The following is a 26,211-nucleotide window of genomic DNA, read 5'->3' on the forward strand; positions in this document are numbered from 1 at the left end:
TCTTAGATTTTCAGAGCTCTGTAAGCAGAGAGCTGCAGACTGTCAGTCACAGCTCACTGCTCTGCTTCCTCCTCACTCACTGGAGCGCTGGGCTGTGGAGGGCGCAGAGCAGCCGGCTCAGGCTCTCAGCGACTCGTTGAGAGCCTGAGCTCTCACATTGGGTGTTGGTCCAGGGACCTGGCGGATCCATACTTCCATTGTCATGATGACGCGGAGCCTGGACTGACTTCTGTGACATCAGCAGAGAGCAGACTTCAGTCTGCTCTCTGCTGAAAACGTCTCACAGAAGTGCAAAACGATTGGCACGCCTGTGATCCACAAAAGTGCAGCCAATTGAGCTTTGGCCTTCTCCTAATGTCACTATGTGACTTTACATATATCCCCTCCAGGCATGCTGCCATCCACTACAGTGGGTTTGGTTTTTAAAAATGAAAAGGCTAATTACCTTTAGTCAAACCGCAGCTGTGCGGTCACGTGTTCCCCCTGTGCTGGCCGGCCTCGATCTATGGAGAGAAGCGGGAGGGGCCGAGATTCCCCTGTGAGGTCAGCCGGCCAGCAGAGGGGGATCTCGACCCCTCCCTCTTCTCTCCAAAGATCAGGGGCCAGCCACCACAGAGGGATCACTTGACCGCACAGCTGCGGTGTCACTAAAAGGTATTTAGCCTTTTAATTAAAAAAAAAAAAACAAAAAAAAACAGAAAACAAACAAACACTGTAGTAGATGGCAGCATTCCCAGAGGGAATACATGTATATTAGCTGCATTATGCAGCCTAATAGCAGCGGGAAGGGCAGCAGGAGAGCCGCTCTCATGATAACAGGGAGGGACAGGGAGAGGAGAGAGACTGTCAGAGGTGATCAGCGGATGACGGAGGAACGTAAACTGACCACGGTAATCAAGGGCTCAGCAGCCATGATTATCGTGGTCAGCAGAGGCATGGGGACACAGGGACTGGTAGGATCAACCACATTTTTTACAAGTTAGGAAGGGAAAAATGACATAGCACAAGCACTGTGCTATACAGCATGCCTTAAAGAAACAAACGGGAAGCAACCAATGAGTCATCAGCCATTAGTGGGGTTCCCCGCTGAAAGGTGAATGTAAAAAAAAATAAATAAAAAATTTGCAAAAGAAAAAAAAAAAAAACACCACGAAAAAGACGGCGACCATGACGACGACGCGAAGAGGAAGAAGGCCACAAAGAGGAGGAGGAGGAAGAGGAAGAAGACAACACGGGGAGATGACAGCTCGGGGAGAAAACGGTGGCGGAAGAAGAGGGCACCGGGAGAGACGGTGGCTCGGAGCTATTTAACCAACAAAGGAAATGTCAAAAACTGGCTCTTGTTTTTTTTTACTTTTCACTGCTTTTTTGGTGAATGGGTAGGGGAATGATGTACCTGATACCCATTCACATACGCTGGGGGGCCGGAATCTGGGGGTCCCTTTGTTTAGATTCCGATAAGCCCCCTGCCCGCAGACACCGACAACCACCGGGCAAGGGTGGTCGGGAAGAGGCCCTTATCCTCATCAACATGGGGGCAAGGTGCTTTGAGGTGGGGGGGGGGGGGGGAGCCCCCCCCTCCCCAAAGCACACATCCCCCCCATGTTGAGGGCATGTGGTCTGGTATGGTTCAGGAAGGGGGGTGCTCGCTCGTCCCCTCCCTTTCTTGACCTGCTGGATGGCATGCTCGGATAAGGGTCTGGTATGGATTTTGGGGGGGAGCCACGATGATTTTTTTTTTTTTTTTTTTTTTTTTTAATTTTGGTGTGGGGGTCCCCTCCGAACCCATACTAGACCCGAGGGGCCTGGTATGGGCCTGTGGGGGAACCCCACTCCGTTTTTTTGCAAATTTTTTCTTTTTAATTCAGCTTTCAGCGGGGAACCCTGCAGACAGCTGATGACTCAGCGTTTGCTAAGGACGTGGGGGCTGGCTTCCCGGCCCCCTGCTTAGCAACCAGCTATATCCCGTGGTAAAATATGAACCGCAAAACACATCGAAAATCCTATCACAAATGCAAGACTTGCATTTCTGGTGCAGCTCCATTGAAGTCTATTAGCCGAAAATTGCAAGGAAAAAAGTCCCCGACCCTTTCCAAAAACGCACCACCTGTAAAATGCATAGGTGAACTAGTACCATAGGAAACCATGTTAAATGGACTGTAGAGCATTTCTACAAACTGCAAAAAGCACAGGTAACTGCATTTTTATACATAGACCCATAAATGTGAACCTACGCCTAAATGTCACTGCAAGAATTTACAAGAAACTGAGGCTTTTTCTATGGGTTACCTTAGTGCCAGGTCCTTCGATTGCAAACACCAATATATTAAATCAAGGACAAATCCTGGGCCTTATTTATCAAAGAACCTAAATTAAGAACTGTATGTAATACATTATGGCAAATCAATTACATTTTTGGGGTCAATTTTCTATTTGATTGGTGCGTATGGGGTAATGTAGACAGTTATTATTTCACTGTGATAAAGAGGTGCATTTCTACTCATCAATGATGGATTTTACTTCTTGCACTCATCTGGGATTCCTGAACCAGTCAAAGTGAAGGGTATAGAAAACAGTGACATATAGAGGTGCATTTAATTTGTTACTTGTTCTGCAACCATTTTCTAATCTTCTAATGAAAAAGGCATGCATATGCTCTGATCTGTTCCATGTTTTGAAATTAATGGAAATTTGAATTGAAGGGAAATTTAGAATACCGTATATACTCGAGTATAAGTCAACCCGAATATAAGCCGAGGCACAATTTTACCACAAAAAACTGGGAAAACTTATTGACTCGAGTATAAGCCTAGGGTGAGAAATGCGCAGCTACTGTAAGTGGAAAAAGAGGGTCAACAATGCCCATTTGCAGCCTCACTGTGCCCATTTGCAGCCATAGGTCCCCCGAACGTCAAACTCTGTAGTTAAGGGTTCCTAGATGTCCCCTAGCTGCAGCCAAAATTTGGGGTCTGTGGACCCAAACGGTCCCGAAATGACATTGCTGCAGATGGACACAGTTGACAGATTTTGGGGCCCCGTATCTCGGGGCCACTTAGTGCTAGGCTCCCCAAATTTGGTGCGCAAACCCAGTGGAACTAGCACGACAATATATCCAAAGCTGGGGTTCCTAGCACCAAGTGGCCCTGAGATACAGGGCCCCAAAAATCGGTTCAGAAAATGTCAAGCACTTTTCTGCAGCAGAGAATGACATTTTCCAAACCGACTTTGGGGCCCCGTATCTCAGGGCCACTTGGATACGGGGCCCCAAAGTTGGTTCGGAAAATTACATTTTTTGCTGCAGAAAAGTGATTGACTCGAGTATAAGCCGAGGGGGGCACTTTCAGCACAAAAAAATGTGCTGAAAAAAAAAAAAAAAAAAAAAAAAAGCTTATACTTGAGTATATACGGTAGTTGTTGTTTTTACTGTTATATAATATATGTGAATTTGCTGAATCTTTGGAAGTGGCACATTAGACCTATAATGGTCCCTTGCATGTTTCATGGGTTCTCCTAGTGTACTAATGTAAAATGTGTGTGCTCTCTAGATATATTTACAACCCTCTCACAATGTCAGTGAATATACAGCCGTGGCCAAAAATATTGGCACCCCTGCATTTCTGTCAGATAATGCACCACTTCGCACAGAAAATTGTTGCAATTGCAAATATTTAGGCATGCTCATGTTTAATTCTTGTATTTGTATTGGTATGACACAAAAAAGTGGAGAAACAAAAAGCCAACTCTGACACCTTCCATGCAAAACTCCAAAAATGGACTGGAAAAATTTATTGGCACTTTCTCAAAATTGTAAGAAATAATTGCATCTTGCCTAGGTTCGAGTTCAGTTGAACTCACACCATTTCATTCCCGCATGTCAGTGCTGACTTTGGGGGCAATTTCAGAGATATCTGTGCGGGTTTCTGCACAGATATTTATTTATTTATTTATTTCAGGTACTTATATAGCGCCGTCAATTTACGCAGCGCTTTACATATACATTGTACATTCACATCAGTCCCTACCCTCAAGGAGCTTACAATCTACGGTCCCTAACTCACATTCATACATACTAGGGACAATTTAGACAGGATCCAATTAACCTACCAGCATGTCTTTGGAGTGTGGGAGGAAACCGGAGTACCCGGAGGAAACCCACGCAGGCACAGGGAGAACATGCAAACTCCAGGCAGGTAGTGTCTTGGTTGGGATTCAAACCAGCGACCCTTCTTACTGCTAGGTGAAAGTGCCATCCAGTAGTAGTAGTAGTACAGAAACTTTTACGAATCAGTGCGGTGTCGTAAACGCACGGCGCCATTACCGGCAATAGACATGACATGCCAAGTCGCTGCAATGTGAACCAGGGCTCCAAGCTTGTGATGCTCCTGTAATTTGTAATTAAACTCTCCTGTATCAATTAACAGGTGCTGATAATACAAAAATCACACCGGCAACCAGTTAAACTGGTGAAAAATGTACTCAACCTGTTATTTGTCTCTGTGTGCCACACTGAGCATGGAGAAGAGAAAGAACAGCAGAGAATTTGCCTGAGGACTTGAGAACAAAAATTGTGGAAAAGCATGGACAATCTCAAGGTTACAAGTCCATCTCCAGAGACCTTAATGTTTTGTGTCCACTGTGCACAACATTGACAAGAAGTTTACAGCCCATGGCACTGTAGCTAATCTCACAAAAAATTGATTAAAGATTGCAAGGATTGTTTGAATGTTGGATAAAGAACCTTGATCAACTTCCAGACAAATTCAAGCTGACCTTCAGGCACCAGGTACAACTATGTCAGCTTGCACTATACGTTGCCATCAGAATGAAAAGGGACGCTATGGTAGGAGACGCAGGAGGACCCCACTGCTGCCACAGAAACATAAAAAAGCCAGATTGAAGTCTGACAACCGTGCTGATACTTAACATGTGTGATATGAACACCGCTTACATATGCGGGCCACACCTTACATTTCTTATTTATTTATTTTTTTAACATTGTCCCTTTAACCGCTTCAGCCCCAGTAGATTTGGCTGCTGAATGACCAGGCCATTTTTTTGGTATTCGGCACTGCGTCGCTTTAACTGACAATTGCACGCTCGTGCGACCCTGTACCCAAACAAAATTGATGTCCTTTTTTTCCCATAAATAGAGCTTTCTTTTAGTGGCATTTGATCATCTCTGTGGTTTTTATTTTTTGCGCTATAAACAAAAAAAAGAGCGACAATTTTGAAAAAAAAAAAAAAATTTTTTACTTTTTGCTATAATAAAATATCCCCATTTTTTTTTTTAATAAAAAAGCTATTTTTCTCAGTTTAGGCCAATATGTATTCTTCTACATATTTTTGGTGATAAAGCGCAAAAATTGATTGGTTTGCGCAAAAGTTATAGCGTCTACAATATAGGGAAAGAATTTTAGCATTTTTATTATTATTTTTTTTTTTTTACTAGTAATGGCGGCGATCTGCGATTTTTATCGTGACTGCGACATTATGGCGGACACATCGGACAATTTTGACATATTTTTTGGAGCATTGGCATTTATACAGTGATCAGTGCTATAAAAATGCATTGATTACTGTAAAAATGTCACTGGCAGTGTAGGTGTTAACACTAGTGGGCGATCAAGGGGTTAACTGTGTTCCCTGCCACGTTTCTAACTGAAGGGGAGATGGGACTTGGTAGGGGAAGAAATAGATCGGTGTTCATACTTTGTATGAACACACGATCTGTCTCTTCTCCCCTCAGAGAACGGGGATCTCTGCGTTTACACACAGAGATCCCGGTTCTCGCCGTGTCACGAGCCATCGCAGGAGCATCGGCACCGGGGGTGAGCAGCGGGGCCGAGCGGCGGCGCGTGCCCCTAGCGGCCACAAGAAGCGACACAACAACGTTGATTCGCGCAGCTGAGCCATTCCGCCGCAGTGAAACTGCGGTGGCTGGTCGGCAAGCGGTTAAAAACTAAATAAATATATCTGATCACTTTTATTGCTGTCACAAAGAATGTAAACGTCCCTTGTGACAGTCATAGGTGGTGACAGGTACTCTTTATGGAGGGATCGGGGGTCTTAAAAGTATTTAGGTCGCCAAAATTGGCGATTCTGAATGCTGTCTTTTTTTTTTTAATTGGCGCCATTGGCAGCTGAGTAAACCGGAAGTGACTTTGTGACGTTGCTTCCAGGATTTTACATCGGAGACCTGATCAAAACCGATCCAGACACGCCGGATCGCAGTTTGGGTCTCCCAGTGGGACAGGAGGCCCGGGAAGAGTGGCAAAAGTTGGCGGGACGTCCCCGCTTCCTTAGGATAACAACTGAGTGGCTTTTAGTCGCATCGGTTTTTAGCACTTAAAAATACAAATGCGGGCTCTAAAAAAAAAAAAAAAAATGGGACCGGAGTGATAACCCCTTCAAGCCATGAACGCATATTTGCGTACGGTCGGCACAAAGGAGTTAAAGAAAAGAATACAGTCGCTAAAGTTAAACATGGAGATTCACTGATGTTTTGGAGTTGCTTTGCTGCTTCAGGCACTGGATGTCTTTTCTGTGTGCATGGCATTAGGAGATCTGAAGATTACCAAAACAGCAGTTGGGAAAAAGAACCCTTCCAATCTGAGAGACCTGGAGCAGTTGGCAAAAGAAGAGTGGTCCAAAATTCCAGTAGAGGTGCAAGAAACTCATTGAAGGTTACAGGAAGCGACAGATTTCAGTTATTTTTTTCCAAGGGGTGTGCTACCATCATTAAATAGGAGAGTGCCAATAATTTTGTCCAATACATTTTTGTAGTTTTGTATGAAATGTGTCAGTTTCGGCTTTTTGTTCCTCCACTTTTTTTGTGTCATACCAATACAAACAAAAGAAATAAACATGAGAAAGCCTAAACATTTGTAATTGCAACAATTTTCTGGGCAAAGTGGTGCATTATCTGACCGAAATGCAGGGGTGCCAATATTTTTGGCCATGACTGTATAACACTTTTTTCCAAGTGGGAGTATTTAAACAGATACAAATGGCCACACTGATAAACTACAATATATATGCAAAGCTGTACCCCTCCTACAGAGAGATTGTTGTTCTGCAGTTTTTAGTATACCAATAGGAGTTAAAAATCACTTTTACAATGATCAGACACATCATCTTTTCTAGTGGTAGATAGTAAGAATTTCCTTGTGTTATTCTTCAGAGGAAAGAGCACAAGCACGTTATCTCACGTGACATGCTTTTGCTGTTGGTCAGACTGATGAACTGTACTGTGTTGATATAAATCTTTCTCCAACCAGAATGACTAATGTTTATAATCATCACAACATTGGATCTCTTTTCAATACATAACAAAACACAAATTTGTATTTTACAGTTTTACATTTTTTAACACAGAGTAAAAAAACATCAGACAAATCTAAATTCATAAGTGAGGCACACAAACAGCAGAATTTCCAAGACCATCAGAAAGGGCAACGTAATCACCATGAGCTAATGTACTAAGTCAGCCACTCCTGTCACTAGGGATGGTGAGCTCATCCATCTATTAATGGAAATAACAGGAATTACACTGGAGGGAATATAACTCACCTGACACCTGCGCCATCACCTGACTTGTTATTGTTTCTAGTGTTCAAGACACTATTCTATTATTTTGAATATATTTTTTCATCCTACAAAATTAAAGCTGAATCCTAGGCATAATTTTTTTTTTTTTGCATATGCCGTAACTATGAAAAAAAAAAAAAAAAATCTATACATGGAATTCAACTTGAAATATATTGGGTAGTACCCTAAAAGCCCAACTACTTGGTCTGCACTCACACATAAGTAAATGTTCCTGGGCACACTTACACCATCACTCTGCCAACCAGACCACAGTGATCTATGGAGAAGTCCTGGGTCCAGTCATGGTTTGCACTCACACTAGAGCTGCACGATTTTGGCTAAAATGGGAATCACAATTTTTTTTGTTTAGAATAAAGATCACGATTCTCGCGGTGTAACATCTTTCACATTATACAAAAAAACTGGGCTAACTTTACTCTTTAGTTTTTTTTTTTTTTAATTCATTAAAGTGTATTTTTTTTTTTTTAAATTGCATTTGAAAGACCACTGCGCAAATATGGTGTGACATAAAATATTGCAACCACCACCATTTTATCTATAGGGCCACTGCTAAAAATATATATATATATATATATATATATATATATATTATATATCATGTTTGGGTGTTCCAAGTAATTTTCTAGCAGAAAATAATGATTTTTACTTGTAATAAACAAATGTAAGAAAAGGTTTGGTCTTTAAATGGTTAAACTTCCTTCATTTACACTCCTGAGTTCTTTCCTACTTATTTGGTGTTGTGATTAAACTTGGCAGGCTGCCTGAATTTTTAATTTTTTCTTTCCCCCAGCTGCGAGAACTCTCTGCACTTGGAATCGTAACATGCTGTTTTGAAGATCGGGAAGAGAAAAAGATCGCTATTTAGATTCTTAGGGCTCTTTCACACGTGGAGTGTTCAGATCCGTTTTTTCAACGGATCTGAACGGTCGCTCCATACAGCTCTATGGAGCGACGGATGTCAGCAGTGACATGTCCGCTGACATCCGGATCCGCCCCAATCCGACCCGCAAAATCCAGACAGATGGAAACCCCCCCACTGCAAGGGTTAAAGTAGTTACATGGTCACAGCATACCCTTTCATTTTATAAAATCAGCATTGTAATAGCAATACAAACTGTTATTCTTGACAACCCGATGAAAGGTTCCTTGAAAAATCTCCTTTCATGTTAAGAATGCTGCCTGTCTGCTGGACTGTCTGCATGCTTTACAGCACTGGTTCTCAACTATTGTCCTCAGGACCCACTAGCAGGCCAGGTTTGCAAGATAACTGAAATATATCACAGGTGATATAATTTGCTGCTCAGTGATTGCAGTATTCTAGTCTGCATCTCCCCAAGGTAATACATCTGGCCTGTTAGTGGGCCTTGGAGGACAGGAGTTGAGAACCACTGCTTTACAGCTTCTCCTCTGCTGTTTACATTTAAATGACAAAGGACTGCATATCCCATGGTACTTGCTGGTTAAAAACAACGTGGAAATAAATATATGGTTTTTAAGTTTTTACCATAAAAACACAAGAATTCCAAGCCAGGTCTTTTCATCCAACATCATTCTTGTACTAACACATCCCAGCCAGAAAAGATTGTTTTCTTTGTTAGAGTAAAGGAATATAGTGATGTCAACTTTTCTTCTGCACCCTAAATGGTCAATGAAGAAGCTGCAATACAGTGAGAAGTCACCAACTGCACCGATTCTACTCTCTACACTACTGGGAATGGGCAGAAAAATGTGTCAGATCTAAATCTGATTTATCAAGAGCTTACACAGGGCTGGGAACTCCTTCTCCTACCCTCTTTTGTGATGGTACCAAGCTGTCTCATGGTAGAGAAGGAGGGAGTCACTTGCTCCAAACACCTAGAAGTTTTTCCTTTGCTCCCAGTGGCTGAGTGAAGGGGCTAGGGACTGAGGGAACAGTAATGATATGTTGCTGGGTGTGGAAGTTGTATAGTGGGTGTAGAATGATCCTTTTATTTGTCTTTTGTGAGCAAATGAAAGGATCACTTTACTGCTACAAGGCGGCTGCTCTGTGCAGAACCACACATAATATATAGTGTGTGTGTGTGTGTGTGTGTGTGTGTGTGTATGTATGTAACACACACACACACACACACGTGTGTGATTCTGCACTTCTGGGTTTAGGGCCCGAGCCCATGATCACAGCGGGAGCTGATCAGCAGGTCCCTCGGACCCGCCGATCATTCGGTACTCTGACAGAATGACAGTCTGCCTATGTAAACAAGGCAGACTGCCATTCTGTGAGCACAGAAGACATGGATCCTGTGTGCCTGTGAAGGAGGAACAAAGAACCATGTCTTCAAGTAGTAAAAGCACCTCCCCACAGTTAGTAATCACTCCCTAGGCACACATTTAACCATTTGATCGACCCTGATGTTAACCCCTTCCCTGTCAGTGTCAATAATTAGTACAGTGACAGTGCATATTTTTAGCACTGATCACTGTAATAATGTCACTGGTCCCCAAAAAAAGTGTCAGTTAGGTGTCCGATATGTACGCCGCAATAGCGCAGTCCCACTATAAGTTGTGGATCGCCGCCTTTACTAGTAAAAAAAAAAAAAAAAAAACAAACAGCACCACACACAACATAAATAAAAGTATCCTATAATTTGTGGATGCTGTAACGTTTGTGCAAGCTAATCAATAAATGCTCATTAAGACTATTTAGCAGAATACAAATTGGCCTAAATTGATGAATAAATTTGATTTTAATTGAATATGTTTAAGAGCAGAAAGTAAAAAAAATTGTGTTTTTTCCCACAATTAAAAAAAAAAAAAAAAGAAAAAAGGACATACATTTGGGTACAGCGTTGCACGACAGCACAATTGTCAGTCAAAGCAACGCAGTGCCATATCGCAAAAAATGGCCTGGTCAGGAAGGGGGGGGGGGGTTAACCTTCCGGAGCTGACGTGGTTAGTTTCTCTTATATCTGTCATTAATGTACCTCTGTTGCAGAAAAGAAAATGTACTTCTCTGTGCTGAGAGCGCACGCCCTGCGTGCTCCCAGCACATTCACCACAGGACCTGAAAGCTCCCGATGAATACTTACCATTGGGAGCTTTCTGATCATGTAACCACTGTGACATCCAATCACAGTGGTCATATGACCCGAATGCCCTCCTCCACCTCCCAGCATCTAGAAGCTCTTAAAGGACCAAGAGGCTGTGGCAGGAAGGGGTTAACAGAGTACATTGTGCCATGTAACATACAGGAAATACAGTACCAAAGTAATGTATGCTTTAACTCAAACTTCCTCATCTGAGACAAAGACCAAACTATTTACAGGTATGTGTGTATTTTACCCGGTGACTTATTTTATATTCTACTCCTCCAGAATTAAACACAAGTATGATCAATCACAGCAAATGGCAATTATTTGAAATGCCTGTAATGCGTAAGACCCCATTCACACAGGGGCAACACGACTTGCAGGTCGCCTCAGCGAGGCGACCTGCAAACGACTGCCCGGGCGACTTGCAAAACGACTTCTGTATAGAAGTCTATGCAAGTCGCCCGGGAAGTCGTACAGGAACCTTTTTCTAAGTCGGAGTGACTTGCGTCGCTCCCCTTAGAACGGTTCCATAGCACAGAACGGGAGGCGACTTGTCAGGCGACTAGGTCGCCTGACAAGTCGTCCCTGTGTGAATGGGCTCTAAAAGGACCTTCTTCGTCACTATCACACCTGTTTCATCAATAGAACAGCTCAGTTTGATGTTTCAATCAGACAAATGTGCCTGAAAGCAAGCAACTCTGCTGTAATGGTGCTTAAGTTAATGCATAGTGCTCTGTGAATCCTCTGCCATGCACTGTTATATTAAGAGAATAGAAATATTTAAAAATAATAAACTGACCCTATTAGAGTTTTACTTTTATCAAATAAACAGACAGTTCGGTGAGGAATCAAGCTGTCAACATGTAACCCACTCCAAAAGGGACTACTAGCTAAATACCGGTTTCACATGCAATGATAAGGTCCAGTAAGAAGAAACAATACTGTCCATGGGCTGGTGTTCTGGTTTAGCAAAGGCTAATATGTTACATGGTTGCAGCAATTACTTGCATGCAATATAACAATGACATTTACCTAAAGTTCTTTCATCTTTTCTCCCAGGTTGTTTGCTGAGAGCTTATTTCCTTTTGCTGCTGGAAAGCGCTAGTTGCATACATTTGTCTGAGGTCTCCTAGTTGTCTTTGTACTCCAGGTATCTAAAGATAGTCTTCACAAAGACAAGTATGCAGAGTACAACAAAAACAAGTCTGACTGCATGTGTCATTGCAGTTATCAGCTTTCATTTGTTTGCCTAAGCTCATATTTAACCTTTACTCGGCAATGAAAGTAATTACAAAATGTGGGTTGTCTAAAGAGTTTTGTCACACCACACAAAACATGAACTGGTTTTAAATTAACAGAGACCATCACAATATACTGAAAACTTTACCATGTAACCATATACCAGTCCAAATTAAGGCAGAAATGGGTTGATTTACTGGAGAGTGCAAAATCGGGTACAGCTCTGCATAGAAACCAATTAGCTGCCAGGTTTTTTGTTTGTCAAAGCTTAATTAAACAAGCTGAAGTTAGAAGCAGATTGGCTACCATGCACAACTGCACCAGATTTTGCACTCCCCAGTTTTAGTAAATCAACCCTATAGACTCAGGCAACTTTGTTCTTAAAACAGTGCAAAAGCTGTCAGTGTGAATAATGTAGCACTTTCTTATGCCCAATTTGTTATTTATTCCATCATATTGTGTGGCTGTACAATATTAGTGGAGGTGTAAACAATCACAGGAAGGTCTTCCTTTAACTAGACTCTGCCTCTTGATGACTCAATCTTATCAAAAACATGCAGGATATGCCTCTGTTGACATAAAGTAGTAAACTTTATGTAGTATTGTGACCCATGTATGGGCCAGCTTTACTCTCCATTTCTTTAATGCACATCAGTTTTTTAGCCTATGGCAGAGAAAAAGGAACCTTTTGTGGGTGTGTCTTTAAATACCTCTCTTTGCAAATACACGAGTAGCAAACTTCCAAAATAAACAAACAAATGGGTCCCCTGCAGGTTTTTGACAAAAATTATGTAAAAAAACGTGATGATGTCATGCTCGTGGAAGCTGCGGAACAGAGCTCTCGTCCAAAATATACTAACCCTGACCTTGACCCAAACACTAACCCTGGCACTGACCTAGATCAAACTTTGATCTAGGTATTTTTTCTTTATTTTTCTATTCATATTTTTTTTCTTTAGGAGAGAGAAAGATGCAATATATATGTCCTCCCCATTCACAAAGAAAGAAACACAGGGGCGGGCTGCAGTGACTGATCACTATGATAGTCAGAGGCTACCACAGTGATCAGGTGACCCGGAATTGGGAGTTTAGAGTCTCGATTGTTAGTACAGGACCAGGGGATCTCGGTGAGACCCCAGTCTCTGTGCTGGGAGCTTGCTATGCAGCGTGGTCCCAGCACAAAGACAGATACGCATATATGTGGCCCCACTGCAAAAAGCCCAGTCCAGTGAGGCTGTATATACAGTGGGGATCGAAAGTTTGGGCACCCCAGGTAAAAATGTGTATTAATGTGCATAATGAAGCCAAGGAAAGATGGAAAAATCTCCAAATGGCATCAAATTACAAATTAGACATTCTTATAATATGTCAAAAAAGTTAGATTTTATTTCCATCATTTACACTTTCAAAATTACAGAAAACAAAAAAATGGCGTCTGCAAAAGTTTGGGCACCCTGCAGAATTTATAGCATGCACTGCCCCCTTTGCAAAGCTGAGACATGCCAGTGTCATAGATTGTTCTCAATCATCGACTGGGAAGACCAGGTGATGTCAATCTCAAAGCTTTTAAATGGCCAGACTCATCTGACCTTGCCCCAACAATCAGCACCATGGGTTCTTCTAAGCAGTTGTCTGAAACTGAAAATAGTTGACTCTCACAAAGCTGGAGAAGGCTATAAGAAGATAGCAAAGCGTTTTCAGATGTCAATATCCTCTGTTTGGAATGTAATTAAGAAATAGCAGTCATCAGTAACAGTGGAAGTTAAAGCAAGATCTGGAAGACCAAGAAAAATATCAGACAGAACAGCTCGCAGGATTGTGAGAAAAGCAATTCAAAACCCACGTTTGACTGCACGATCCCTCCAGAAAGATCTGGCAGACACTGGAGTTGTGGTACACTATTCCACTATAAAGAGGTACTTGTACAAATATGGTCTTCATGGAAGAGTTATCAGAAGAAAATCTCTTCTACGTCCTCACCACAAAAATCAGCGTTTGAACTTTGCAAATGAACATATAGACAAGCTTGAGGCATTTTGGAAACAAGTTCTGTGGACCGATGAGGTTAAAATAGAACTTTTTGGCCAGAATGAGCAAAGGTACGTTTGGAGAAGAAAGGGCACAGAATTTAAGGAAAAGATCCTCTATCCAACTGTTAAGCATGGGGGTGGATCAATCATGCTTTGGGGTTGTATTGCAGCCTGTGGCACAGGGAACATTTCACGAGTAGAAGGAAAAATGGATTCAATAAAATTTCAGCAAATTTTGGATGGTAACTTGATGCCATCTGTGAAAAAGCTGAAGTTAAAGAGAGGATGGCTTCTACAAATGGATAATGATCCTAAACACACCTCAAAATCCACGGGGGATTACATCAAGAGGCGAAAACTGAAGGTTTTGCCATGGCCTTTACAATCTCCTGACCTCAACATTATTGAAAATCTATGGATAGACCTTAAAAGAGCAGTACGTGACAGACAGCCCAGAAATCTCAAAGAACTGGAAGACTTTTGTAAGGAAGAATGGGCAAAGATACCTCAAACAAGAATTGAAAGACTCTTGGCTGGCTAGAAAAAGCGTTTACAAGCTGTGATACTTGCCAAAGGGGGCAGTACAAGATATTAACTCTGCAGGGTGCCCAAACTTTTGCAGATGCCATTTTTTTGTTTTCTGTAATTTTGAAAGTGTAAACGATGGAAATAAAATCTAACTTTTTTTGACATATTATAAGAATGTCTAATCTGTAATTTGATGCCATTTGGAGATTTTTCCATCTTTCCTTGGCTTCGTTATGCACATTAATACACATTTTTACCTGGGGTGCCCAAACTTTCGATCCCCACTGTATGTGTTATGTCAGCGTGCAGGGGGTTAATATCCTGGCCAATGAAAAGAATGCCCAAATGCCTGACACACTTAAACACATTTGCAAATGTGTTGAGGCGTGTCAGGCATTTGGGCTAGGAGAAAAGGTTAGGAAAATGTGCAGCATGCATGGGGCCTAAAGGCCCGTACACACGTTACGAAAATCGGAAGTAAAATTTGGTCCGACGAACAACCTGCCAGTTTTCGGATCGTTAGTACAGTACTTTTGACAGTTTTTCATCAGACAAAAGCTGGATGTGGAGACTGTAAAAATGTTGTCGTACGTGAACTCTACATCCGATTTCCGTTTAATCAGTACGGTTTTCATCCGAAAAAAAATCATAAGAGCAAGACTACTCATGCTCAGAAACAAAAGAATACATACAAAATATTCAACACATTACGTCACTTCTGAAGTTGAATTCTGTCGTACGAGAATTTTCGCATGGTGAGTAACCTCTTCACTTTCGACATGAGACTAGCATGCAACAAAAAACAGACGAACGGTCGTACGAAAATCTGATCGTATGTACGAGGCTTACGTCTCAAAAGATAACAGTTTGGCAGCTGTATTTAAAGTACTGTATTGTAGATACTGAAACGACAGTAGGTTCAGCACGTATATTTCAATGTACATTGGGTTTTATAAGATGCAATAACAGCACTGTCCACAATCATGACTGCAGGCTGTGAGTCAGTGGTGGAATTTGATTAGAAGTACCAGGTTTGTACCAAAAGGCAACTAACCCAAAGTTCATTAATTTAAGTTCAAGAAATCTAGGAATACAACTTCACAACAAATCTTCCTTCCTGGCCAGTACATGAACCATTCATCCCCCCACCCCACCCATTTACAGATGTCTCATTTGCTTAGCTGACTACAAAGATGTCACCAGTGCATGCTTTCTCCCATCCGACGCTGTGTGCGTCCACTGTAATGCAAAGTGCTCGGTAAGCCACCCCCTGCTCCCTAATCTCCACTCCTAACAGACAGATGTATGAGGCTATCAATCCCTCATCCTCACCTCCCCTCTGCAACCAGGAAGTTTGGGGAAACATTGTTGGTCCCTGGAGAACCTGGCAGTGGTGACAATGACATCAGGTAGGTTTTTGGGGACAAGAGGTTGGTAGCACAAGCACTGAGGCATTTTTAACCTTAATGTGATTAATATATTAACCACTTGTTTACTAGCACCATTTAGAAAAAGTTGGCTGCTAGACTGGGATTTTAAAAACACCCCACCCAGCAGGGACTCACTGTATTTAAAATTTGTTTAGCGGGTGATGGGCTTTCAAGTTGAAGTGATTCAAGTGGCTTTAAAGCTGCCTCATTACCTTTACAGCCCACCGAAGGTATACTGTTTTGGGGGTTAACTAATATTCTGAACTAAAATGTGCATTTTAACGTGTACAAAAACAGCTCTGTTAGCAAAGTGGTTACAGTAATAAACACTGAGCCTTTACTACTAATTTAACTGGCAATTCAGTCATTACTGCCTCTATAAGCAGAAACATGGCCAGCATCACCGCCTCTCATTCGTGTACGTGCAAGAACTGTTTATACATTGTAGTTACACACTGAGAAGCAGGCAATGCCATCAGTATGTTATTGGGTACATTTGCTCTGCCTATCAGATATCAGGGCAAAGATATTTTTAAGTGCAGCGCAACTGCCAGCCTGGCATAAACCCAGACAAGCCAAGTATGCTAAGATAGTTGTGTTTTTCTGAGCAAAGTCCACAGTGGTATATTACTGAGTAAGGACATCTTAGCTGAAATTATGCAGGGATGAAAATCCTTCTGTCATAAAGATAAAGCTTTACAATTACCTTAAGGCTGTTGAGGCTGCACTAATGAGGCGGCACAGATAAGGTGCACTAATTGGCACTGATGATCAGGGCACTGTAGCACTGTACTCACTGCTTCCCTTACAGATTTCTATCTCTATCCCTCAAACACGTCTCTGTGTGAGGGAAGAGAGACGGTTACAGGCAAAGACCTGTTGGGTTTACATTACATCTGTGATTGCTTGTGATTGGACACAGCGATTACGTGGTAAAAGGCCAATGTGATCGGCTCTTTACTTCAATCTGTGATATGTGATGTCCAAGGCACACAGTGGTCATGGTGATTTCTTGATGCATGCCCCAGAGGGCACACAGGAAGCGTGCACACAGGATGCCGCCCAGGGATGCCCTCCCAGAACTAGAGAATGGCCATGAACCATATACTGTACATAGCACGGACAGGAAGTGGTTGATATGTGGCCCTGCCATACTTACATGCACTGAGTGGTGTTGTCACCAGTGCTACCAGCTGCAATTGCCAATTTGCAACATCAGGTCCCCTGGGAACAATGGGCATTGAAACCACCATCAGCTGCTAAAGCCTGAGTGACACAGGTCACATGCATGTCAACCTCAGGGCTAGAGCAGGTCTAGTAATGTTGTCTTTGTGGCAAGAAGATATGAGATCAATATCCTAAAGTTAACCAGTTCAGCAGAGAGACAGATACAACTGTAAATAAGACTAAAATGTTTTGTGTCTATTTCAAAGCTAAACTTAGGGATACCCAAATAACATCCAATTCTTACAAATATTGTGTATTCTAAAGCAGATGTATAAATACAACCAGCCTGCTGTATTTTACATGCAATTATTGCTAGTAGCTGTTAAAGCTGCTAGCAATTATTACTGTGTTATCCTGGTGGGGACGGCTTCCCCTGCCCACTCTCCCACCCACCGCCAGAACACAATGGCTCCGTCTCCGTGGGAGGGATTCCCCCATGAACTCAGTCAGTGGTTGCAGGAAAGAGAATCACTCAGTCTATGGTCAGATTTACATTAAGAAGAAAAAAGTATGGTTGCAGTTCTGGAATCTGAACGTTTGATTCTTCTCAAATCTTTAGCAGTTAATTGGCATCTTTTTTTCTCAACACGCATCTTGAGACCCTGTTGACTATTTGCAACAAAACGTCTGATGGTTCTGTTTACACCCCAATATTTTAGTAATTTCAAGAGTGCTGCATCCCTCTGAAAGACTTTTGACAATTTTTGACTTTTCAGAGTCAGTTACATCTATTTTTGACCAATTTTGCCTGAGGAAAAGAAGCTGTCTAGTAATTATGCACACCTTGATATTATTATTATAATACAGGATTTATATAGCGCCAACAGTTTGTGCAGCGCTTTACAACATTAGGGAGGATAGTACACTTACAATACAAATCAATACAGGAGGGATCAGAGGGCCCTGCTTGTTAGAGCTTACAATCTAGTAATAGGGTGCTGATCTCCTTAGGCCCCTTTCACACTGGGGCGGTGGGGGCGTCGGCGGTACAACAGCGCTATTTTTAGCGCTGCTGTACCGTCGTTCTTGTAGCTGTATTCGGCCGCTAGCGGTGCGGTTTTAACCCCCGCTGGCGGCCGAAAAAGGGTTAAAATCCCTCGTACAGCGCGGCTATAGCCGCGGTATTGCCACGCTGTCCCATTGATTTCAATGGGCAGGAGCGGTGAATACACCGCTCCTTCACCACTCCAAAAAAGCGGTTTGCAGGTCTTTTTTTACCGCCCTGCCTGCGCACCGCTTCAGTGTGAAAGCCCTCGGGCTTTCACACTGAACAAACAGCGGAGGCTGTTTAGGGGCGGTTTGCAGGCGGTATTTTTAGCGCAATACCGCCTGCAAACCGCCCCAGTGTGAAAGGGGTCTTAGGTCACACCCTACCTCATTACACATCACCTGATATGCTTAAATCCAACAAGCATCCAAGTTTATACATCTTGGAGTTGGACATAATGCATAAAAATTATGATTTGGTCAAAATACTCACTTAATAATTGTGCACACAGTATATAAGTACAAAAAGTTTCATACACTGTAAGTATATATAAATATATGGTGCAACAGACACACCCCAGGAATATAAAATGTAGGAGTAGCACTTTAATCATTCACTACTCTCTCCAATGTTAGATTGCTTTAGCGATACTTTATCATCATCCCTTCAGGCTTGTTTCTTATGATTTCACCATCTCCAACTCCTTGCCAGGAATATTTATTGTAGCTAAAGGCATCTATGCCTCTCAGCAGAAAGAATCAGCAACAGCCGTTTGACCAAATAAGTCATATAAGCATTTTCAGATATGTGAATCATTTCTTTTGTAAACAATATACAGCACACAGCACTCTCCCTAACTGCCTAAGCAAGCTTCATCTAGTATTAGACAGCTGTACTGCACAGAAATGCTGACTCAGAGAGCACAAACAATACAAAACTGAAAGGATCATTTACTATATTTAATGTCATACCATATTTCCAATCATAATGCAAAAAAAAAACAAAAATGCCTTTTTACAATACACTATTTTACATATTGCTACACAGTCTATGTGTATTTTCTCAGCTGGATGTAATGACAGAAATAAAAAACACCAAAGCAAAGTACTTCCATAAAGCAAAATATGGACAAATGTGGGAAAAACACAGCCACTTGTCAGCACTTCTTCCTCCTCTCAGTATAGGCTTCGTGCTTATAAAACCATACATCCTTGTCTGTAACATAAACACGTCAGTACAATTCTCATCTCCATAACAGCCTAGACCTCAAACAACCCCATCCATGCACGGAAACCAGAACAAACAACTTGGGACATCTGACACCCTCATTAGAGAGGCCCACAACGAGGCAACAACTCAGGCAGTTACTGTTTGTCACCCTGTAAGAGCGATGACATGTCATTTCGCCCTCCTTTATAAACGTGTCACAATGAGATTCAAATGTGACACTCCCAACAGTCACTAGATTCTGAAAGTTCAAACCTGCTACAGCCCGGCCAGTAAAGACAGATCTTCTCATACTGTACGCCTACAAAATGAGGACAACATGCAGAAGCTTTACTGCCTGGTCTGCGTGCCTTACTGGGCAGAAATAACAAATGGAAATCTGCTCACGTTATTAAAGTCAATACCAAATAGGGAGCTGAAAGGGTACTTCCACTTCTGCAGTAAAATTTGAGAAAACACCACCACTATGTTATCTGTTCCCATTCACAGCATACCTGCAAAAATTAAAACAATTCTTAACTTTTAGATATTTCTAAGGTGTCATGGCTGATTCTGAATGTCAGGAGACATCAGCCGGTTCAATAAAAAATGGCTGACATTCGGCCCGTGTGTGTCGGTCTGTCTGACAGAAGTCGGCTGTTTGGCCAGCTTTTGTCGGATGTGCATGCTGGAAAACCAGCAGCCGACCGACCCTGATCAGTGCTCTAAGCCAATTGCAGAGATCACTGATCGGAGAGTTCTGGCGGGGGGGGGGGGGTCCCTTGTCAGAACACAACAGCTCAGTGGGGGAGATTGCTGTACTAATTTTGGATGGTTAGTATAGCGGCTCCGACCAGAGCTGTCAGTTTTTTTAAAACTTGTAGTGTGTACCAGGCATAAGAATTTCTGGATCACCTTGTATAGTGTCCCCATACAGAGTAAGTTATACCTCACTGTTACATCATACCTTTTGTTAGGACAGACAGTGTTCAAATCTGGTTTACAGCAGATAATGAAGAGCCACAGACAGAGGTAATTATGTTAGACATTACTTCACAGCCCCCTCCTAAACATTACAAAGGCAAGGACAGCATGCAAGGAATTTAAAAAAAAAAAAAAAAAAAAAAAAAGCACTTAAAAAGATAACCAGCGATTTGTTTTTTGTTTTTTAATTTATGCTATGATAATGGGAACATGTAACAAATAAAAACTTGTGTTATCCCTATTTGGCTTTAAAGGTGGAAATACACTTTAAGCCCCAGTTCACACTATGTGGTGCGGGGAACTGCTTGATTTTGAACAGCAATCGAACTGCATTCATGTTCAAATCACGTGCAAATCTTCAGCAGTGCGATTTGAGCCATTATTCTGTATGGCTCAAATCGCACCAAAAACGTGCAGGACCCTTTTCTTGGTCGCACAAGAACTGGATTGTGTGGGTTGTTCACACCCACGCGATCCGATTCTGCAAATCGCACTGTGTTTTGCGAACTGATTTTGGGGTGTCGTTGACTAGGCATGCACACCCGCATCGATTCATATAACTGGGGTGCAATTTGTGCAAACTGATCTGTTAGTAGACAAGGGGATGCCTTGTCTTCTCCCCTTATCCCTTCACAGAATGCCATATTCAGTGTATAAAATACAAGGCTTTCTGTAAAATGCATAAGGGGAGAGGACTAAAAAACTAAAATAGAATTAATATTTTATGTGTCCTGTTGCCCTTGCTTTGGATCTTTGCAGAACAAGGCAACTAGCAGATTAATTCTCTTTTTTCTTTTTTAATTCTGCAACACTTTAAAGTGCACTAAACCCACCAATTTAATGGTTTCCCAAAACCGTTACAGTCGAGGTATGTTACTAGTGTATGTTAGCTCTTAATCCAACTGTCAAGTCATCAAATGACTGGTGTCATAACTGATCATATGTACTGCACATGGCAGCTTCCTTGGTTATAAAGGATCGAAGGGTTTCATTCTGCTTTAAGGCTGGGTTCACACCCAATACTGATGTGGCTCACATCAGGGGTCCGGGTGTGTCTCTGTTCTTCATTTCAGGTCCAAATTTTTGCCTGAAACCGAGCCAAAGACGCACAGGACCCCTGTGCAATTCGCTCCGCAGCCGCCACGGAGATGTGTGAACCGGCTCCATAAAACCCTATGTACATTTTTCTTTCTTTTTTACTTTACTGAAATGTCACAAAAAGACAATTTCTTTACTTTGTAAGGCTCGGTTCACACTGGGGCGACTTGTCAGGCGACCTAGTCGCCTGACAAGTCGCCTCCCGTTCTGTGCTATGGAACCGTTCTAATCGGAGCGACGCAAGTCGCTCCGACTTAGAAAAAGGTTCCTGTATTACTTTGGGGGCGACTTGGGGCGACTTGCATAGACTTCTATGCAGAAGTCGTCTCGCAAGTCGCCCCGGCAGTCGTTTGCAGGTCGCCTCGCTGAGGCGACCTGCAAGTCGTGCCGCCCATGTGTGAACCGAGCCTAAGTCCTGCAGGCTGTTATGATACAATGTATTAGGCCTCATGCACACTGGGCGTTAAAATAACATTATAAAAACGCCAGCAGCTTTGCAGTGAGTTTTTCACCGTCTTTGCAATAGCGTTTTTTCCAATTTAGCGTTTTTTTTTTCAATGGTTCAAAAATGTCAAAAAACGCTGGTGAGCCATGTTTTTAAGCGTTTATCAGCGTTTTTACAGCTGAAAAACTCCTCTCAGAACCCACTAGTTTTGGGGTTCTTTTAACCTCCCTGGCGATATGATTATTTCAGATTTTTGCGTCTCAAAGCCGTACAATTATTTTGCATAGAAATTTGGCGTTTTATATTGTAGGCCTGTAATTCTTAGCAATAACGCACTTATATCTGTACACCAAGAGTCTAGTAGATATCCCGGGTATGAGGAAGTTTGAAACAAAAAAAAAATCATAAATTCTAATATAATAAATAAATATAAATAGTTAAAAAAAAAAAAAATATAATAGTAATAAAATAAATTTCCCCACGATTCACTATCGCTCAGTTCTGCAAGTGTTCTAATTTATTATCGCTGTTTTCTAGCTTGTCTAAAGCCACTTTTGACGTAAAGGGACACTTTTTGGTTGCTATGGGCAATCTCAAGTTTCAAGGCAGAAAGAACAGTATATATCATATAAAAAACTGCATGCAGGGCATTGGACAAAAGGGAAGTGAAATGATTTCATACAGTACTGTAATCTGTAAGATTACAGTAATGTATGTGTTATGATTTTGACATTTTTTGAATTTTCCACCAGGCTCCGCCCCCGTGCGTTGTGACGCTCGCAGGAAATGGAGCCCACAGACAGCGCGGGGGGACATTGCAGGATCCTGGGGACAAGGTAAGTAACATGCACCAGGATCCTGAGATGTAATCCCGAGTGTGGCTCGGGGTTACCGCTAATAGTGCTGAAATTTAACCTCGAGCCACACTTGGGAATATCGTCAGGGAGGCTACAGCCAAAAAACGCCCCAGCCAAAAACTGCTGATAACAGCCTATGTGTGCATGGACAACTAAGATAACTTAATGGGGAGTTTATTGACTGTAGAAAAAAAAACGTCTGAAGCCAAAAACAGCAGCTGTAAAAACGTCCAGTGTGCATGAGGCCTTACAGTGCAACATAAAAATGCAGCATATGCTATTTTTTTCTCAGCACACATCAATGCAGCACATTGGTGTAAACTCAAAAGGACATAGGGCAAACGGTCTTGTCTATGGGCTGGGCAATGCAGCCAATTGTATATGTGGGTCTTAAATAAAAACAAAAAACATTTTTTCCTTCAGTTTGGATAGAGTAAGGGAAACATTATAACCTCTGTCAGATTTTTCTTTACATCTGTATCCCATTAAGGAGATTTTCCTTCACTTCCTGCCCCATAGCCAAAACAGAAAGTGAGAGGAAATCCCTGGTTGCCACCAGAACTGGTGTCCCCACTGAAAGATTTCCTTTCTATTACTGTTCTGGGGACAACCCCGAATTTAGGATTTCCTTCACTTTTACTTTCAGTGAGAACTGTAGACAGGACAAATGACAATCCAAAACACATTCATTTCAATGGGTGTTGTCTTAATGCGATTCAGGTCGCAAAAAAAAACAAAACAAAAAAAAAAAAGGGTTCCTACACTACTTTTCTGTAGCTTACACTGCGATGTCAAATCATAAAAAAGTCGCATGACTTTGGGGGTCGCAGCAGTGTGAACTGAGCCTAAAGCAGACCTTGATCACACCTGTGTATTTCAGGAAGGTGCTCAGAAACACACATTTCTGCACGTGACGCGCTTGTAGCGTCATTAATTGTTAACGGCACGCCAAACGCAGCCAAGAAACTCACCAAAATGTGCGAAACTCACCAAACTCACCGCCTGAAAAGGTGACAGAGCTTTCATTTGTCACCCATAGGGCAACCTATTCATGTGAATGAGCTCTCCACGCTGCTGTGTAAAAAAAAAAGGCGTATTAGTGCGACGCTCCGGTGAGGATGGGGTCTGGGAGGTCCTCAGATGTATGGAGAGGTCAGTCCCCTCCCCCAGAGGTGAGCACACCTTGTCCCTGGAGATATACAGTGTGAGGGGAAGGAGGACATTCATGACTAATTACAGGCTGACCATGACTGTCCCCTGTCATACCTTTCCCAGTCACACAATGTGCCTCATGGTCCCTCCAGCAGCCTTATTAGGCAATAGTTGGAATGCTGAGACACAACCCCGGAGACTAGCCGCTCATGTCCGGACAGCTGTGTTCCCCTCACACACTCTCCCCGGTATAATGAACACATAGAGCGCATTACTCCCCCCCTCTCCTCTCCGCCTAGGACATTACACCCGGCTCACCTCCGCCTCGTTCTCCTGGCTGATCTCTTCTTTTTGTCTCACTAGCTCCGAGTTACACGCAGTGAAGTCAGCCTGGGCGGGGGCTTCCAGCAGGGCCGCTTCCTATTGGCTAGGAGTTCACATAACAACAATAACACGGGCCGCTCCAGGCGAATGGTGGGAGCCCAGCAACGGCTTTCACTTGCTGTTGTCGCGCTAAGCAACTGATGACTCGCAGTGTTCTGCGCCAATGAGTGGGCCGTGCGCTGTATCTGAGGGGGTGATGGTGTGTCTCCGGGGACGTCTTCTATAGGAAGTCTGCCTGTGTGCAGGTAATAAATATATCGAGAGAGAGAGAGAGAACACTGCATGTGGGCCGGGGAATCATTTCATTTACTTAATAAACAGCGCCGACTACATGGGCTGAGCAGAGTGTCAGGATGGGGGATCAGACAATGACTTCAGTGTACTAAACAGGTGAGAAGTAGAATTAATGACAGGGACCGGATGGCAAAGAGCATGCATGGCCTGTACCAGGGCTGCTGCAAGGATTTTTGTCACCCTAGGTCAGTGATGGTGAACCTTGGCACCCCAGATGTTTTGGAACTACATTTCCCATGATGCTCAAATACACTGCAGAGTGCATGAGCATCATGGGAAATGTAGTTCCAAAACATCTGGGGTGCCAAGGTTCACCATCACTGCCCTAGGTGAAACCTCATTTTGTCGCCCCCTTGGCTCCACCCCCTTTGCCCTGCCCATGTATACCATGGGGGTGGAGATTTTTGCAGCGCCCGCATTTGCGCCTCTGGACCCGGCCTGAAGACAAATAGTGGCGACAACGGCTCGCTTCCTCACACCAGCTGTGGTCCACAGGTATATAGATGGGCTAGGATAGTATATAGACAGGCTACAGTAGTATATAGACGGGCGAGGGTAGGGTATAGATAGGTTAGGGTAGTATATAGACAGGCTACGGTAGTATATAGATAAGTAAGCGTAGTATATAGACAGACGAGGGTAGTACCGTAATACTTTGGATTACAAGCATAATTTGTTCCAGAAGCATGCTTGTAATCATAAGCACTCATATATCAAAGCGAGTTTCCCCATAAGAAATAATGGAAACTCAGATGATTCGTTCCACAACCGCTGCTGGTGTATGCAGTATTGTATGTGGCCAAAGGTGCGGGGGCGCTGATGACGCTCGGAGACACTCGGGAACTGTTGACACTTTCGGGTGCTCTGACGCACATTACAATCCGCCCCACCTGGCTGGGAGTGTCTCTGAGTTCTCCAGCGCCCCCGGACCTCTGGCCACATACGGTAATATATACACCAGCGGCCTGAGTCCTGCTTGTATTGCGAGACCGCTTTTGCAAATCAAGTCAGGATTTAAAAAGAAAATATAGCTCGTCTTGCGAAATGCCCGTATACCACGTTACTCGCAAACCGAGGTATCACTGTATATAGACGGGCTAGCTAGGGTAGTATATGGACAGGCTAGTTTAGTATATAGATGGGCTAGGGTAGTATATGGATGGGTTAGGGTAGTATATAGACAGGTTAGTGTAGTATATGGACGAGCTAGGGTAGTATATGGACAGGCCAGGGTAGTATATGGACAGGCCAGGGTAGTATATGGACAGGCCAGGGTAGTATATGGACAGGTTAGTGTAGTATATAGATGGGCTAGGGTAGTATATAGACGGACCAGGGTAGTATATGGACTGGCCAGGGTAGTATATGGACTGGCCAGGGTAGTATATGGACTGGCCAGGGTAGTATATGGACTGGCCAGGGCAGTATATGGACTGGCCAGGGCAGTATATGGACAGGTTAGTGTAGTAAATAGATGGGCTAGGATAGTATATGGACAGGTTAGTGTAGTATATGGACAGGTTAGGGTAGTATATAGACAGGTGCTCTCCTGAGCAGTCCAGTATCCTCTCAGTAGATCAGTGACATGTGATCAGTCCCTGTACACACACGCCCCCCCCCCCCTTACCTGAGGACAGGACGGAGACAGTGGAGTGCAGACAGAGCGGAGAGCC

The 26,211-nt window shown here is 42.9% G+C and overlaps 2 protein-coding genes across 4 annotated transcripts in view; one reads left to right on the forward strand and one right to left on the reverse strand.

Moving 5' to 3' along the window:
- LOC141113836 (caspase-3-like) overlaps nt 1-24,329 on the reverse strand; it is a 47,508-nt gene extending 23,179 nt beyond the window's left edge. The window contains exon 1 of one of the 2 annotated variants that reach the window (XM_073607155.1): nt 24,179-24,329. The gene's annotated coding sequence lies outside the window, so the exon portion shown is untranslated. Of the gene's footprint in view, nt 1-23,698; nt 23,721-24,178 lie in introns of those variants that run through there. The other variant, XM_073607160.1, reaches the window with a different exon arrangement.
- PRIMPOL (primase and DNA directed polymerase) overlaps nt 24,286-26,211 on the forward strand; it is a 65,576-nt gene continuing 63,650 nt past the window's right edge. The window contains exon 1 of one of the 2 annotated variants that reach the window (XM_073607130.1): nt 24,286-24,489. The gene's annotated coding sequence lies outside the window, so the exon portion shown is untranslated. The other variant, XM_073607138.1, reaches the window with a different exon arrangement.

Source organism: Aquarana catesbeiana, linkage group LG01 (genome assembly GCF_042186555.1).
Source record: "Aquarana catesbeiana isolate 2022-GZ linkage group LG01, ASM4218655v1, whole genome shotgun sequence".
Classification (NCBI taxonomy): Eukaryota; Metazoa; Chordata; class Amphibia; order Anura; family Ranidae; genus Aquarana; species Aquarana catesbeiana.